The sequence below is a fragment of the Perissodus microlepis genome, chromosome 23, assembly GCF_051167445.1.
Source record: "Perissodus microlepis isolate ML-2025 ecotype Zambia chromosome 23, ASM5116744v1, whole genome shotgun sequence".
Lineage (NCBI taxonomy): Eukaryota > Metazoa > Chordata > Actinopteri > Cichliformes > Cichlidae > Perissodus > Perissodus microlepis.
The window spans coordinates 20,990,482-21,009,324 of NC_140482.1; the positions used below are offsets into that span (position 1 = coordinate 20,990,482).

Below are 18,843 nucleotides of genomic sequence, written 5' to 3' on the forward strand. Positions count from 1 at the left end.
GAATAAGTGCATATAAAATCTGCACTGAGACTTTAGATGGGGCATATCAGCGCAAACACCTCGTACTAGCTGTCAGCACGAGCACGGTGGCGGAGGGGTGATGATTTCGGCACCTTGCAGTCACTGAGTCAGCCATGAACTCATCTGTATGCCAAATTACTCTAGAGTCAAATGTGAGACATCTGTCCAACAGATAAAGCTTTCACCAAACTGGGTCATGCAACAGGACAATGATCCCAAGCACAGCAGCAAATCTACAACAGAAGAACAAAAAAAGAAAAGAATCAAAGTCTTATTATGGCCCAGTCAAAGTCCAGATGTGGCACGGTAAGAGAGCTGTGCATGAACAAATTCTCACAAACCTCACTGAACTGAAGCAGATTTATAAATCAGAATGGGCCAAAATTCCTCCACAACAAAACAAGAAACCGATAAAGTCACACAGAAAAAGATTATTTCAAGTTATTGTTCCTAAAAGTGTTTCTACAAGCTGCTTTTAGCTTCCAAAGGACTGTAGAAAGAAGCTCCAGATTTGTCGTCACTGATGTTTCTGAGCCCTGACACACAACAGTAGGTAAGCAAATACGATGCGATTGCTCCCATGAGCCGGTGCGTCCATGCATCACGGCACACGGCATAAAGATAAATGTTTCCCGACGTCTTCACTCAGTTTCAACTTGTTGCCACATGTCAGCGGTGTCTTCCTGCCACTGGAAATGACTTCCTGTCTCTTATGGATTTATAGTCGCTTAGCAGATGTGAACATCTGGCTGCACAGGAGTTGGCAAGTGAATTTATGGGAGCGCATCTATAGCATTTGCAGCAGATTTTTATCCCTGTGTTTTGTTAGTGGGACATGAAAAGGAAAAAGCGAGAGTAAACAGAAAGAACTGATAGGATCCAGATTAAAAAGCCCGAGGTTGTTATAGGTAATGAACCTACACTGTGCGTGTGCAGCTATTGTCGCCTATAATTGCAGTGATGTTCTTCAGCAGCCGAGAAATGCCAAAGAGGACCGCTCAAACAAAAACACCTGCCTCGGCTGTCGTTTCGCTACAATATTTCCTTCCTGGCAATCCCCTGCCTCTCTGCCTTTCACACACTCCCCCCCTCCTCCTCCTGCCACGGGTCCATGAGCGAATATTTTTGTATTTTTTTTATAGAAAACAGAAGAAGAAGTGCCAGTTGGGAGACAAAAGGAGAAAGTGGTGACATTATGATGTGCCCGTGATGTTAATTAAAAGAGGAGAATGAGTCCATTCAGCAGCGTTTTACCGATCCCTGAACAATAACCTTTTGTGTTAAAGAGAAATGTGATCTATACCAACCCTGTAAGAGGTTTACATTAAACCCAGCAAGCTGTGCAATGAAATGTCACTCTCCTGCCATCTCTGCAAGGATTCAGGCTCACGCAGTGACGTGTTTATGTGAGGTGAAGCGTTAACGCTGTGTTTCATTTTATTTCCTTTGCTTGTCACTTAAGCATTTTGTTATTGGTACTGTATATCACACCGCTCTATGTTTTCTTGTCATTTAGGTCTCCGTTATCCAATTCAGCTTTGTCTTTGCTTGTCATCTTTTTTAAAGGAGATGAAGAGGGATCTTTTGTTTTTTAAATATAAAGGCCCTTAGGGTTTGTTTTATTTCATGTCAAGAAAATTTATATTTTTGATGTACTGTATCACTGAGCATGTAAATACTATAAGCCAATCAAGCGTTCGGATGCTGGTGGATGTCAGGCCTGCATTCTGTCAGTTTCTATCTTGTTGTCAGAGGCAGGATGAATGCATTAAGACGACTTCTGTATGCTACTTTCATCAGATTCCTCTCTTTGAGACGTGTGGAGGTACAAAAAATACACCGAAAAGCTCATCAGCCCATAAACACATCAAGTCATTAAGAGAAGTCTCGAACTTCTTGGCATTGTTCGACCTTTTTTGGGAAAGCTTCCAGGGGGTGGAAATCTGTTTCCGCAGGCTCGGTAATGTTCAGATGTGGTGATTCAGAGGGACATGAAAGGTATTTCACTCGCTCATGCTGTTCATGAGTCCACTTGCCAGCGTGAGTGGGGGCATTATTTTGAAATATGAAAATTTCATGAATGAAAAGCTCTTGCACCACGGGGTGTACCTAAGGAAATGGCCTCTTACTCCTTATTATTTCACCATGTGGAGGAATTACTGGGCTTATGACTCCCACAAGATTGCTACGATACATTTAAAGACCAGGCTGCACATTTAACTGTTACAACAATCTGCTGCAGGCATATATGACTTTCTTAGAATGGCAGCAGGGAGGCAATTTAGGTCAAGAGGACAACCACTTTGGTCCAAATGAAATAGTGTAAAGCTACACTGAATTCACACCAAAGCACATAAAAGGCGTCTCAAGTCCTGGATTTTTGTTGCTGCAAAAAACATTTGAGAAAAATAACTAAACTTATGAACTGCCTTGACATAGTGAAGAATATCTAAGGTATCCTTCACAGACTGCTCAGCGACCCCAATGCAACCTCCGGTTACGAGGATCAAAGCCGACTATAGATAGCCAGGTTGCAATTCTTATTGATGGAAACAACAGCTGCAGATCCATCATGTAAGTCTCTCATTCCACCACATACCAATGGTGTTGTATTGGATTGAGATCTGGTGACTGTGAAGTCATTCTCATTGTCATGTTTAAGAAATTCGTTTGAGATGATCTTAGCTTTGTGACACGGCGTGTTATCAGAAGATGGTACACTGTGGTCATATAGGAATAGACATCGTCAGCAACAACACTGTTCATTGGTGTTTAACTAATGCTCCGTTGGTACTAAGCGGCCCAAAGTGTGCTAAGAATCCCTTTTACAATCAGAGCTGTTTTAAATAATTGTCACATGAAATCAGCAAGATGCTCCAAAGACTCTTTAAAGGCTTAATGTTTAATGTAATAGAGCCAGTGATCCAGATCTTAGTTACTCTCTAGTCCTTGGATGGTTTCCTGTCCACAAACAACAGGAACATCCAAACAAAGTGGAGCTCAGAGCACAGCTCAGGAGCTGAACCAACTGAACAATATGTACACTGAACAATATGCAGTATGTTTGGGTTCACTGCGTGCAGCCCCAGTGGCCTAATGGGTAAGGCACTGGCCTCCTAAGCCAGGGATTGTGGGTTCGAGTCCCATCTGGGGTGCTGTCCAGCAGAGTGGCGCAGCGGAAGCGTGCTGGGCCCATAACCCAGAGGTCGCTGGATCGAAACCATCCTCTGCTAACAACTTTAGACAGCTGGTTGAACCCTGATTAATGGGCCTCTAGTGTGCCGAGAAAATCATCACACCAACATAAACAGCTCAATGGATTCTTGCTTTTTATGCCACCTCCTGTTGTAGCCAATCTGTTTAAATGTCCACTGTTTTAACCGAGTAACTGAACAGTTGTACCTAATAAAGTGTGCATCTCTCTAGCTGACCATGCTTATTCTCTGCCCCTTACCTGTTTGATAGATGTAGGTACTTTTACACCTTTAACATCAATGAAATTTTTTTTTTATCAATTAGGCGGATTGGCCCCACCGGACGAATCACAGTGATTAATAATTCTGATTAGATGCCGATATTGTGATTAACAACATTTTTTCCTCTATCATTTAAAAGATTTTCACTTTTCAGATGAAACATCTCAACCTCCACAAGACAACTTGTTTTTTTGTTGTTCTTTTTTCTTGAGGATTAAGTTTCCATCAGTCACTCTTGGTGACTTTGGATTCACATTTCTGTGGCGTTTCATGTTGTCACAACTTTTCACTCTGTTCCCTTTGTGGCGCTTTATTATTGCGGTTTTGTCTCGCAGTACAAAGACTGTATGGATTCTTTGATATGTCAGCGATGCAAATACAATGATGGCTTGAAATGACAAGAAACAGAAAGGAGCTCATACTCTGACAGCAGAACTAGGCCAATTTATATAGCAAATGATTGGTGCCATTCGTTTTAGCGCGCACGGAAGCAGTTGTTCACTTATACGGCGAGCAAAATATTAACAGTGTGTTCATAAGTAATTAGTCTGAACTCTAACCTTTCTTCCTTTCAGCACCCAGTCTGCTGGCTGTCTCTCCAACTCGCTGTAAGAAAACGAGCAGCTTGTTTCAGCCTCAACAATCCCTGAAACAGTCGCCATAAAGTAAACACACTAGAAATCTTATAAAATTGTGGATGAGGTGATGACTATGGGACATTTAACCATATTTTCATACATTTAATAAACAGATAAACAATTAAATTACAGAAAGTTCCCTTTTTTTATACTGTTTCCATAAAAAACGTATGTTTTTTTTAATGGTGGCTTTACAGTAAAAACTGACTTGCATTTCTCTTCTTTTTCTTATATTGAAATATTTCATGAATTAAAAGGATATTTAAAGTTATTTACACTGACAAAAAGGGAAGTTTTACTGGTGTGGGCCACAATGTAAAATGAGTTTGACATCTCAGCTGTGGAGGAAAGCGAGGTGTGGGAGTTGGAAAGAGTGGAAAGGGCGGAGGGATCATCCAATGCAGCGACCTCGGTTGATCGTGCGAGTGGGGGGGAAAGTCTTTGAGTTAAGTTTTAATTTTTACTGAAAAAATCTCAGTTCTCTGAATAACAGACTTGCCAAATCTCAGCCAAAGTTCTGGTCTAACCTTGACCACGTTTCGTTTTCCAAACTTTTGCTGCTCGGATCGCTCATGGGTGTCCTCCCACTGTGTACTTGTACTTGTGCAACAAGACGGATGCAGAAAGAAGAGAATCATAAGTGCATCCTAAGCGGTCCAGGGCTCCGCAGGCCTGTGCAAACCTGTAGGTGGTGATGAACAATTACTTAGACACACTCTGTTTGTTTTCCTCTGGAGGGAAAGAGGTTGGAGTGCATTTTTCTTTCATACAAAAACATAAAACTGCTCTCTGTTTTGCCCCTTTAGGATACCATAGGTAAACAAAATTTGTAATATTTACTCGGCTGCAGTCACCTGGGTACTTGTGTCGGCAGTGGCTCCAGCTTGTTGCAGCATCGGGTACATCTGAGCGGTCTGCAGGATCTGAGGCATCACTGGGGAGGCTGTGCTGGCACGGATGAGGAAACGGGAGAAGGAAAGTGGGAAAGGAGGGGGTATAAAGGGAATCGATGCAAAGCTCCTTTTAAACTCAGTTCCCAGGCTGTGCAGCTGCTAGCAATTACCTGAGAAGGAGAGAGGAAAGACTGTGAAGTAACCCAGCGCTGAAGGCCTCTCCTCAGCTCACGCCCGGAGGCTCACTAATTACTTCACCAAAAACCCTGAATATCTGTCAGAACCAATCAGAGGCCGCCAGGAAATAGGAACATGGAGAGGCATTCATTTGTTTGTGAGGCAAACACTCGCCAAGATACTAAGCTGCATGTGTACAGGTTGCTCCCTGGAAAATATCACCTCCCGCTCTGAGGAGGGACATTTTCATCCACATAGATGCAGCTTAGCATGGAGTTAAGCAAAGGGCAGAAAGTAGAGTCGGAAACATGAGGTGCTTGCTCTATATGAGAATCGTCATTTCTGCATCCTTACTCTTCCCTCCTTCCCCCAACACCTTCCTTCATCTTCTTCGGATTGGCTAGGGAGCCTGGCTGTCCCCCTCCCACTCCACCACCACCACCACCCTCTGCCATATGCTCAACGCCGTTAGTCTTTTAGAACCACTTTGTCACTCTCCCGAGTTTAGGAGGTAGACTTTGAAAGTGATGTCGCGGGATGCAAAACACCCGGGGAAGGTGGGCCAGCACCAGACAATGATTAATACGGCTTTCAGCGATCTCCTTGAAGGAAACTGAGGCGTCATTGCGTCGCTGCAGAATTACTTCAGCTTAGAAGGGAGGTGTGGGTAGGAGTGGTGGTGGTGGGGCGGAGGGGTAGCTGCATCATAGTTCTTTGAATCGCCGTATATGGATGTTTTTTAATTAAAATGTTTAGAGAAAAACACATTATTCACAACCTTGAATTGCAAGGGCGAAACATACTTTATGCATCAGGGAGGAGGAAAGTGTTGAGACTTTGTCACATTCATGAAAGCCTCATCTTGATTTCCATGCCGCTCCTCCAAGGTTGAGCAGGTTGTTGTCGTCCCCCTCCCCCCCACCTCCTTCCTGTTCCAAGTTCTAAAATGATAAATGATAAATTAGCGCACATTTCTCATACCTTTCATCTGCTAAGACGTCGGGACGCACCGAGAAACAAATGCTGGAGATTTTAAACGTTAGAGAGAGGCTTTCTTTCTCCCTTTGGGGAGTGCTGAGGTGTGCTTTTGCATGAATGGAGCCCAAATGGAGTTTGCAGAGCTCGAGGTGGCAGGAAGAGCAGGAGCTGGTCATTTCCAACGTGAAGCCACTCAGGGCCGCTAATACGCGCTGGCATAGTGAGTGACTCTCCTCGATGAAGGTCTAATTAAGACTAATAGAAGACGATGATGGAGGTCTGCTCGGGGAGCCGTGACACTCACACCTCCTGTGGGTGTTACTTGGCTTTCTTCGGGGTACACTTATACACAGCGTGAAAGTGTTGTGCCGTATCACAGAAGCCCAGTGAGGAAGCTATTTACTAGGGGTGCAACGATACTCGTATCGATATTGAACCGTTCGATACAGTGCTTTCGGTTCGGTACGCATATGTATCGAACAATACTAAAATTTTAATTTATTTTATCAACTTTTCTTCTGACAATGCTGTCTGTGTTGAGCGCTCAGTGGATCTGCGCTCGACAGTGCAGCCTAGGCGGAGTAGTCGAACGCAGCACAAGCTAGCAAGACAGAAGCTAAGCTCGTTGCAACATGGCAAATTGAACCTCCTCCACCCTCATTCAGATCTGGCCTTTGGAACTGTTTTGGTCTTCATGTGAAGTATGACCCTGAAGGTAAGCGCGTCATGGACTAAAGTAAAACAGTATGTTGGATGTGCCACACAATGCTCAATTACATGGGTGGGAACTACTGTGTTAGCGCAGTTTGCTTGTTAACGTGTTGACGCCGTCCAGCCCCACGCACGGGGCGATCCGCGGTAGCTCGTTAACGGAGATTTGCCGTGTCGTGGCGTTAACGTCATTTCAGATTAGCGCTGACAGCACTAGTGGGAACACAACGAATATGACTGCACATTTACGCCGACATCATCCTAGTGCAAAGACAAGTGGAAGCAGACAAGAACAACAAGCACGCATGCTACAAACTTTACCCGAGTCATTTAGACAGCCGTTAGCACATGATTCTCCTCATGGGGACCTGATATGTTTAATATGCTGCTGAGAATATAGCCCAGAAGAAGCGTATAGTATAGCTTTTATTTTGGAAAGAGCCATTTCTCTGTAATAAACTCTCTTTTCCAAAGATGAGTGATTTCTCGATCAGATAGATTTATCATTTTATTACTTTGTTGTTTCAGCAACATTAAATTTAAATCTGTACTTTTGAGTTAAAATATATATTCATAATTTTAATAAATGACAAATTAAAAAAAGCATGAACATTTTTTTGTATCGAAAAAATATCGAACCGTGACACCAAAGTATCGAACCGAACCGAACCGTGAATTTTGTGTATCGTTGCACCCCTACTATTTACCTGTCACTAATTCTTGCTTTTTGCTGAGTAGTAAGATGCATGGTGCTGTGCAAAAGTGTTGAGCCATCCTACATTTCTTTATGTTGTTCTGGGAAAACATACATAAGGCCTGGGGCCCAGAATCTGCCTGACAACGATTCCTATCCAGTCGACTGGATGACTGGAAAACGTGAAGGAGCACGGTGGGTCAGATGGCTTTGTTTTTTTGGGGGTTTTTTTACAGTGAGTCGGAACAAAAAAAGTTCATTTTCTGTATGTTTTATAACTTTATCTGTGATTTTACACGTTTATTTCTTACAGTTTAAGCCCAAACAGTCATGCTAATCTACTACACCAACGTGTCTTTATCATGTGGAAAAACTGAGACACGCTGTTGAAATTGCATTGTTAAAAATCCCTCTGGGATTAAATGTTCAGTTTTATTTCTCTTTATTGAGAGAAAGGGGAACTTTCACTAGTCTGGGCCACTTGAGCGAGTTATTTGTGGCCCACGATGTAAAATGAATTTGATAAATAGTCCTCATTACTCGTTGGGTGGCTTTAAAGGTGCATTGTTGATTTAGTCTTCCTCTCACTGGGCCACTGCTGAAACATTTATTCAGTAGCAAAGTGAGCGAGGATCAGATTGCACATATTTGGTAGAAAGCAGAATATCAACACTGTGAAGAAAGTTCAACTGAGTGCAGCTCACTGGGGAACTCAGATGATTTTGTTGTTTTTTGATAAAAAATGTGAAAAATAAAAACATAAAATGAAAAAGAGAAACATTCCACTAATACTGTGTTCAAACTTTGACTGTGCATATATCCAGCTCTGTGATCTGATGGACATCTTTACAGATTTAGGTAGCAATCACTAACTGTTCACTTTATAAGTTTACGAATGTCCAGGTTCTTGTTAACACAGATATCCAATCAGCCTATCACCTTGCAGCAACTCGGTGCACTTAAGCATGATGAAGAGAGCCTGCTGAAGTTTAAACAGAGCATGAGGACAGGGAAGAAAGGGGATTTAAGACTCTGGAAATGCGCTCACCATGTCTCATCAGGATACAGCCATGTTCTAGCAGTGAGTGCATTCATAAAAAGTTTCCTTTGCAATAATGACAGAAAGTTGGCTGTCTAAAACTGCTAGCAGGAGATGGCTCAGCACACTTCTGATGCGCCACGCTGCTAGAAATCACGCCAGATGGGACTCGAACCCACAATCCCTAGCTTAGAAGGCGAGTGCCTTATCCATTAGGCCACTGGTGGTGCACTCAATGTGCTGCATATTATTCAGTCTACAGCTGATCCATTGTGACCTGCAGCAGAATGAGGAAAATGTCTATTCAGCTCCTGAGCTTTGCTCTGGGCTCCACTTTGTTTGGGTGGTGTTTCTGTTGTTCGTGGAGACTCATGAAACCAGACGAGGACCAGAGAGTAACTAAGATGTGGATCACTGGCTCTGGTTACATTAAACATTAAGTCTTTAAAGAGTCTTTAAAGGATCTTTCAGAATTTATACCACAAAGAACAAAGACAGCTCTGAAGGAAAAAGTGGGGTCTGACCCTTTACTAGAAAAGTATAGTGCACAGTATAAAATATTGAATAATATAAGTAAGTATAAAATACTATCACAGCACAAATCAAAATGGGGAAAATGTAGTTCATACACAGTCTATTGAGTTTGAACTCTATTATTCTTAATTTTTATAAACTCTTTAAACCTTCGACTTGCCTATAAGCTGATTTCTGCTGTTATGATCCCCATCACACCCACTCCTGTCACATTTCTTCTGTCCCATCTCCCATTTTTTTTAAATTAAAGAAGTTGCAGTGGCCAGTTTGAGGGGGGAAAATGTGACAGTGATATAATGAGCTATGAATACTCGCATTTATCCACTAATAAGTGAGATAATTTAGAAATGAGTGCTGAGTAATGACGTTATGATTGTGGTGGGGACACAGAAACAAAGGAAGTGCTCTCAGTCAGTCATTCCCTTCCTCCAGCACACACACACACACACACACACATACACACACACACATTCATGTACAAAGAGTCATTTGCACACTCAATAAAACTACTGTTCTTCCATATCGCAATTTATCCGAACAAATTAGAGGCTGCGAGCATCCCACAGATGAAATCTCAGTTAGTATCTACCATGCAAATTAAAGCAACGTGGCCCATACTCCATTACACATATCATTATAAACCCCTTTGCCCCACTTCAAAACCCCCGCTACCAATAATCAATCTCACCATGTTGGGGTATAAAATGCAAAGCTGTGAATTAACAAGCAGGCGTGACAGGCTGATTATTGATTTAATGTCAGCGCCTGGACGGCACATACATCTCTGAGGCGCAGCACACTATTAAAATGTCCTAACTAGGGTAATTGCATTAGACACCTTTTTATACCACTTTGTAGGGCTAATCGGCATGTAATAAGGAGAGAGATGAGACAGGAGCCCAGCGATTCGTCGAGACAGTGGCCACGTGATGTCATGTCTGGAGGCGGAAGGTAAAGCAGGAAAGAGGGAAGAATAAAAGAAGTAGAAGGGAACAATCGGGGCTTTAATCTGTGCAGGGTTACAGATTTCTTGCCGCTACAGTAGGAAAGGTCAGAGCAGAGGTCAAAGGTTAAACAGAGACAACGTCAATGTTGGTCTTTGGACTGACCTGATTAAAAACAACTACATTTTGACAGAAGCCCAGAGCGATGATCAAGATCCAGCCAGCGTGCACACCAGAACATAAAAGCAGAAAACATGTAAGAAGGCCTCCACCAGAGCCCAGCAGAGGCCGGACAACTCATCCTGGACCCACCCAGGCAGCACAAGCACCATGTGAGCCGAGGGTTTCTTACAATTGAAATCTAAAGAGTCCTGCTGACAGATTTATTTAGCAATGTTTCTTTATCAGGCAGAAAAACTAAGTTGCCCAAAGTAGGCTGCATGTATGCGACCCTCGATGTAAAAAGAGTTCGACATCTCTGAGCTAAAAGCTTGCTTCAGTGTTTACAGTTTGGTGTTGTTATAGTCATGCTAGCTCCAAGAAATTCTGCAAAGGTAGATGTGAAGACAGTCCTGCAGGAAGACGAAAAGCATTTTCCCAAGAATTGAAACATCCTTCAACATGTTGACAGCGCTCCAGGCTTGGACCACTTCCTGTCGCTCCCTGAATGAAGATGTGAAACTTCATTATAGAACCCCCCGATGAGGCCTGTGAGGGAGGGAAAACAGAGAAAAGAAAGAGGAGAAGACGAAGAAGACGGGGTGGCCAGGTGCCAGGTGCTCACTGTGACGGGACACCCCATCGCCACGGAGACATGGGTCAGGGGGCATCCGGTGGGAGGGGCTGCTCGGGGCGGGGGGAAGGGGAGGGCGCGTGCTCCGAGCAGCGGGGCGGCCAAAGCTTTGGCATGAATTACCCGCCTGCTGAGCCGGCGCTTTGGAGATGCTGGATGAGAGGTCACGTACTCAGTGGCCCTCAAACGCACACACAGGCTCGCCCGGCAACAACAACAAGGCTCTGTGTGCGCCCGGCTAGTCACAACAGCTATTCTGCATTTAGCACACAAACACTTGTGCGCTCTTGGAGAGGATGAATTAGGTCAGCTCGGTTGGTCAAACAGGACGGCTCGATCCGCAGCGGGGCACTAAACACAAATTATTCTCACTAGAATGCTTTTAATATCAAAGAGGAGAGGGACAATCAGTGGCTGGACCTCCTCCATTTAGACTGTCCCACAGCTCAGCGTGGCTCCATGCAAGGCACCTTGTCCAAAGAGCACCTGGACGCGAGAACAATTCGGGCGAATAGAGCACAGTCGGTTTCTGTCCTCGAGTAAACAAGCTGAAATGCTGATTTTTTGCCCATCTGGGGAACTATGGCGTTGCTACAGTCACCGAAAGGCACAAGAAAAGTTTGTTTAATCTGCACACAGAGAATAAACATTTTAGTTTCTCGATGTGTAATAATTGAAATTTCATTTCTAATATTAACTTCATTAGATAAAATTAATGAGTTTGTTTTTGCGCTTTGAATTTTGGTAATTGGTTGACCTTTGTTTGTTGAAATTGGGATTACAAACTGCATTGTGTTTTATGATGAAAAATAAAGATGTGGTTTGAATATGAAATGTATATTTTAACAGAGAAAACCTAAATACTTGAACTGCCCATAAAAAAAATTGAGGTTTGTATGTTTTAATGTGTTTTTTTTATGTACTTGATGTTATAATGCTGATGTTTACAAAAGTCACTTTACAGTTCAACGTGAATAATAAAAGGGGTAAAAGAATACGTTTGAAGGCTGCAGTAATGATCCTGTTTTGTTGACCTTAGCTTTGTATCCCACAGACCCACACTGTTGTATATTTAATCAGACTGAGGACTGAAATTCAAAGACTAGCAACGACAGGCTAAATAACCCTTGGTGACCCAAGTTAAACTTGGCAATGGGACTGATAATTTACATATGACAGGGCTGTAAATAAATGAGAAGGTCATCTATACTGTTAGATACAATCAGGTCCATAAGTTTGTGGACGTTTTTACTTTAGACTATCACAGCGTGTTTTAAATCAAATAACTAACATGTGACTGAAGTGCAGGTTGTTGGCTTTACAGCTTTTAGAGCATTTTTTATAAACAGTTCCGCATTTTCAGAGGTTCAAAAGCAATTAGACAATTGAGTTTCAAGACCAGCATGAGTTTTGATTCTGATTGAAGCAACTTTGAACGTGGCATTGCTGATGGTGTCAGATGGGCTGGTCTGACTATTTCAGAAAGTGCTGATCTGCTGGGATTTTCCCACATAAGCATTTCTAGTGTTTACAGATAATGATACGAAAAAGTGAGCGGCAGTTTTCTGGGAGAAAATGCCTTGTAGATATCAGAAGTGAGAGGTGAATGGCCAGGCTGCTTTGAGCTAAAGGAAGACAACAGTAAATTAAAAAAACCACTTGTTGCGACCAAGGTATGTGTAAGAGCATCTCTGAAAGCAGCAGAAGTCCGCAATGGGAACCAGTCCTGAGCTATGAACTGGAAATTGAGGCTATAAAACACAAAACTGGATCATAAAATACTGACAAAGGTTCGCTGGTCTGATGAGTCTCAGGGCAAGGTGAGTATATCCAAATCAAAGCTTTTCCTTGAACATGATGAGTCCACTGTACTCAAATGGCCTCGGCAGACACCAGATCTCAATCCAATAGAGCAACTTTAGGATGTGTTGGAACGGGAGATTCACATCATGTCAACATGGACCAAAATCTATGATGAATGGTTCCAGCACCCTGTGCCATTAAGAGCTAAGGCAGGGTCCAAACAGATACTAGGAATGACTTGGCCAGTAAGTGCATATATAAACAGTGTCCATTAATGGACACGTTAAACAGTGACCTTAATGACAGAAAGCTCGCTGTCTAAAAGTTCGAGCAGAGAATGGTTTCGATCCATCGACCTCTGGGTTAAGGACCCAGCATGGTTTCACTGCGCCACTCTGCTGGAAATCACCCCAGATGGGACTCGAAGCCACAATCCCTGGCTTAGGAAGCCAGGGCCTTATCCATTAGGCCACTGGGGCCACCTTGTGTGTCATACCGCTATGTGGTTACTGCCCTTTGCTTATCATACCAAAGTGAAGCTGGCCGTCCGAACAAAAATTTTACCCACGCCTGCCTTAGACGAAGGATCTTGTTGGTTGTTTGGGACTTTGAAGCTAACACTGGCTGTAAAAAGAAAAATCACACTGAAGTAAATAGGTGGTAAATGAAGGCTTTTGGAGCCAGTGAGTAGCTTTAGCCTCTTAGTAAAAATAATCGTGTTCTGATAAGATCATCAGGCAGGCTACCATTTACCATCTTAATGTGGAGTTGCCAAGGTTACACGTATCCAGTGTCAAACGCACAGATGCGAGATCTGACTTTTACTGTGATTCAGGGAAGAAAACAGGAAACAAATTGTGCCTAATGGTGGATCACTGAGCCTCCTCTTCGGTGTGACACCGCCGTTAAACTAGAGGTTTGTTTTCGCCAGCAGTATCCATATGTGATGATCCCACTCCCACAGGAAGAGGGAGAGAGTGGCTGAAGTGAATCAAAGGCCAGCGGCTTCTGTGTCTGCCTCCATCCGGTTGATTGCCAGAGACGCTGGATCAGCGCCTCCATCATCTGACAACCTGTGAGAGCGACTCATTCATTCAATCCTCTCCTACACACCTCCGGGACCTCAACAACACCTCGCAGCATAATGAATCAAACGCTCTGCCAGGAAAACACAAACCCCCGCATAAACACACACACACAGACACGTGCACATGTCGCAGTAATGATTGTCAGCGAAGACAAAAGAAAAGTTTGGTGACGAGTTCATGACTTATTCTGTAAAAGGGAGGGGGGGGGCTTGTGGATGTGCTGCGGCGAGATTCTGGAGCCATGTAATCATGGCAGGCGTCAACAACGCCATCCTTATTACTGCGGTAATGAAAAGTGAATCAGTCTCACACGGATTCATTTGTTAAAGGCAAATAATTAAGACAAAGGTCCTGCATCAAGCAGACAAATCAGAAAGACAAAGTGTGGTGCGTGACAGTCCTCCCGCGGTGATGCAGGCCTGTCCTTTTGTGTCATGACTAGTCGCTCTCTGGCATTAATCAGAGCGTCGTCCTATCTTGTTAGGCTGAGCTGGGAGATGATAGGGAGACCGCAGGTCTTTAATCAAGGTTAGAATAATCTGCGATGGTAGCTGATTATAAACCTGATCATCAGCAACATATTGTCACCTCCTAATCATCCAAATAAACAGAGAGAGAGGGAAAGAGGGAGACCTGCCCTCAGCCCCCACGTGGAGGAATAAATTACACGCAAACACACGCATGCCTTACACATGCCTACATGCATATGCAAACACAATAAATGCATGCATTGCCCACACACAGGCACACGGGGCGAGCGTGCGCGTCCTGATATGCAATCTGCAGCGCGCTGCACTTTTTTTGTTGTTGTTGTTTTACATCAAATACTTTTAATGCAAATACCACATTTTATGGGGGCCTTTTGAAAATTCTTGCCTCTCAGCGATTGGGAAACGAATGCACCGCGGCTAAGAAAGCCCCAGCTTGAAAGACATCCATCAAGACAGCAGATAAACAATGAAATGGCCCCTCTCAAGTCGATGATAACCTCAACTTCTTTCTAATCTACTTTCATGTGCTTTGTCTCCCCTTTTTTTCCTCTTTTTTATTTACTCCCACTCTTTTATTTCACCTCTCCCAGGGTGAGCCTCTCCTCTTCCTCCCTCTCCTTCCTCCAGAAGCTCATTACCTCGGGACCGAGCGAGATCTCGGCTGTTTTCAACGCAGCAAAAAAAAAAAAGAAGAAGAAAAAATTATAACACGACCGGCGACGGCACTCGTTAGCAGCCTTGTCAATCATCTTTGGCGCAGGCAGGGTGGAGAAGCAATCGGCGCCGGGGTCAGCGATGAAGATGTTCATTCTCTATTCATCCATCACATCTTTCGGGGAAATCAATTTACAGCGCATCAGCGTCACAGTTGCCTCGACAACAGCGGTGATGTGAGAGTGGAGGGAAACAACTTCTAAGAGAGAGACAGAGGAGAGTGGTGGATTCGTTTAGATACAACCTAATAAACGTCACTCATCTTCTTCTTCTTTGTCTTTTTTCTCCTCTATCACCCCACCACCACCACGTTAGGTTACATGAATGCTTTGTCCTCTACTCAAAATTACTATTTGCTAATAACTCAAAACTTTAATAGCAACCAAAGCAAAGCATCAACTACCCAATCCTTCGTGGTGCTTTCACTTCCCTGTCCCGTTCAGGAGGTGGCAGGTGACGAGGCGGAGGTTTTGGGGGACGTTGCCGCTCATTTTTAATGTAGTTGTTGCTTTCTCGCAGGTGTCAGCTTCACGGTTCATTAAGGGTGTTTGGTTTGAGGGGGGACCTGAAGAGATGGAGGATGAAAGACAGACAGAGATGGAAGATTGTTAGAAAGTAACTGGCGACGTAAATGAAACACGCCGCCGACGCTGTCCACGTTTGCAGACTTCAGATGAAAACATGGGATAAAAAAAAAAAGAAAACAGACACTGAGCGACGAGTGTACGCTGGACATGGGGAGGCTTTGAGGAAACCTGAAGTGTGAGGTGGAAGACAGGCGAGTAGAGGGGGACGTGACAGAACGAGGAGAAGGATGGAGTGCCAGTTTGTGTGCATGGAAGCGCACAAGCTTTGCCAAAAAAAAAGTGGGTGTTTGTGCGTGTGTGTGTGTGTGCTTTCATTCCAGGAGATGTCATGCTGTTTGAGCAAACGGTTCTCCGTTAAGGCCATCCACCGCCTGCTGCCGGCGCCACAACCCCTGCTGTACCCAGCCAGCCTCGTGCCAACGCCTCCGACACCACAGCCGCTGATGCCAGGAGCCCGCCTGCCCCCTCGTCTCAGCAGAGCAGATGTCACTCAATTGCCCTCCACCTCACCCCCTCGAAAACTTCACCACCACCACCAGGAGCCGCCGCCACCCTAACAGGCAGCCGTGCCGGCGTGCCAAGCAGGCGACGTGTTAAGAGAAAGTGGGGCCGACGACGGGACGGCAGCAGGCGGGAACGCACAGAGCGGAGAGTGCTGTAGATTTTTCGCGCTCCCGCCAATCGCCCCCCGCCCCACCGACACCACCCCCGATCCACCCACCTCTCCCTGACAAACGCACACACATGCCGCATGCACTGGCTCACAAACACATGCGCAATTCCCCACCCCATCGTAAAAAAAAGAGACACACTTTCCCCTCGTTCTCCCGAGATGACACCCCCTGCAGGCCTTTGGAATATTTTAATTCTGTTTCCTAACTCTTATTATGTGTGGAGTGTGTGACATGTGAATTGTAATTAGTTGCTCTGGGGTGAGCAGAGAGCGAAACCCCCACCTCTTTAAAAAAAAAAGAGAGAGAGAGAGAGAGAGTGAAAACACTGGAGGGCAAATAATCTTTCCAAACACCCCATCCAATTTTAACCCCCCTCCCCGAGTCACAACCTGGTGCTCCTGTTGCCACCTTCGGTTTACCTACATAGGTGCAGGCCCCCCTCCCCTTTTGTGTTGTTTCTCCATCCAAGCCATTCTCCTCCTCCTTCACACCACCGTGGATCTTATCTGTGAGGGAGGCCCATATCAATAACCCCGCAGCCTCCGCTCCTGCACTACAAAGAGCCCGGGCAACAGGGGCTAGCTGTAAGGATGGAAGATAATGGGATTGAGGTGGTACTTAAATCTCAGCGAACCACTGCAGCTAAGTAATTAGTGGATGGGATCCATACTGGAGGGTTAAGCAGAGCTAATGCCACCCTGGGCTTTGCTGTTGGAACAAAATTAGCAGTATAGGAATGAGAAAAAAGACAGCTTGCTGCATCTGTCTCTCAATCTATCTGCTAGACAACCTCCAACGTTGGTGAAGCTCTCCAAGAAACCCCAACGCAGACTGAAAGAGGCCAGGGGTAGGAAGGTGGGAGGGAGGACGAGGATCAGGGATTGTAATTTCACAGCAGTGTCAGAAGAGCCAGCCGAGGCCCTGTCTTTCCATTGAGGCTTCATTAGGGCGAACAATGGACTTCCCTGCCATCTAATTAGATGAGGTTAATGAGGAGAGGAGGGCCACGGTTGATCCCCACCGTGCAGTCTGAGTCACAGGCGGGGTGGGGGTGGTCAAGGGGTCTTGGGGGCACGAGAGGAGCGTCCCCTTGGAAAGGACGCAATGTACAGTGCACTGTGTGGGCCGCGGCGAGAGTGTAAACTCCATCTAAATCGCTGTATGATTGAATTATTGATTCCTGAAGGGAGGTAATGGGTTGATAACACATTGTATTACATTCACTGTGATTCTAATACGGTTTCACAAATATTACAGAAGAATTAGATATTGAGGGAAATGAGTGCAAGTGAAGACAGCGGAAAAGCAATTATTTGTAATAGCTTACAATACATTTTGCAGGGAATGCTGTTCAAGAGCAAATATTAGTCACTTGTTTTTTCTTTAAAAGCTGCAGCAATCCTCTCACATCTCATTGGACTTTTCTCTTTTTTTTTGTTTCTTTCAGTCTCTAAAAATACTGCACACCGGTCAGTTTCTAAAAGCCGGAGCTTTTTGTGATGTTTGGCTTCACTCTGTTCATTTTTTAAAAAAAATACGAGCGTCACAGCTTAGAATAAAGCTTCTTTGTGGGGAAAAAATCTGTTCCAGCTGCACTGTACCTAACATGTAAACTCACAGGAGGCTGTATGGATATGAGGCTAGCATCAGTTTATCAAATCGTTTCACTATCATCCATCCTTGTCACTTATATGCAATGTACGCAAAGCTTTTCCTTCTTTTTTAGTGCATCATTTCAAGAAAGAAATGACGGAGGTGAGTCAGTTAATGACCAGATGCAAGGTATGCCTCCCACCTACTCGACGTAGAAATGAGTGAGGGAGAAGAGTCATTAATGGCTTCACCCTGCTGTCTCTTCAAATTCTTGGGTCTTGGCTAATGGCTGGTCAGACACACATTTCTTTCTTCTAATGTGGTGTAGTTACGAAGATGTAAAATCACAGTCCAAAAATGCAATCATACACAACATGATGTCATAATAACATCACCGCAGGACGATTGTTAAAAACAACTGGCTTCCTCCTTCCACTAAATTTATTATATCAGTACTGCTATTATAGTTAGCACACATGCTTTATGGATTCTGATCACTAATACAAAATATAATCAGAAAATTATATGATGATGCATTATGTTAGGTGGAAAAATCTGAAATAGCTTAACCCTCTCAAGGCAGGCGTTGCAGATTTGCAAAAAGTAAAAGCTAACAACCTGATTACCCCACATACATATTTTATGAGGTTTTTTTTACTCAGAAGTACCACTGCATGTATTCTTTTGTGCATTAGCAACAAAAACTTAATTTGAGCCTGAGAGGGTTAAAGCAGATACGAAGCACTACATGTATAAAGACTTATTTACACCATGGAGCTGTAGTCTAAAAAAATATCATAGATTTAACTCTGTCTGTGAAGTTAGATTTAAGAAATAAGTGAGCCATGAGTCTGCAAAAAGCAACGTGAAAGTGAAAGTTCTCAGAGAAGTCTCTCACCTGGGGCGCTTCTTCTAACAGTTCACTGTATCCGCCTCTTCCTGTTCAGTGTTTTTATCACCGAAGTGTCATCTACACTAAGCTGGTGACATCTCGG

At 44.1% G+C, this 18,843-nt stretch overlaps 1 long non-coding RNA gene and 1 other non-coding gene across 2 annotated transcripts; one reads left to right on the top strand and one right to left on the bottom strand.

Moving 5' to 3' along the window:
- Nucleotides 1-3,103: 3,103 nt before the first annotated feature.
- On the top strand, nucleotides 3,104-3,176 carry trnar-ccu (transfer RNA arginine (anticodon CCU)). Its single transcript has one exon. It is a non-coding gene; the product is annotated as a tRNA-Arg (tRNA).
- Nucleotides 3,177-4,224: 1,048 nt separating this feature from the next.
- LOC146361378 (uncharacterized) lies at nucleotides 4,225-5,559 on the bottom strand. The gene is made up of 2 exons (XR_014799386.1): nucleotides 4,990-5,559; nucleotides 4,225-4,817 (listed from the first exon to the last, which is right to left on the bottom strand). It is a non-coding gene; the product is annotated as an uncharacterized LOC146361378 (long non-coding RNA).
- Between the last annotated feature and the right edge of the window lie 13,284 nt (nucleotides 5,560-18,843).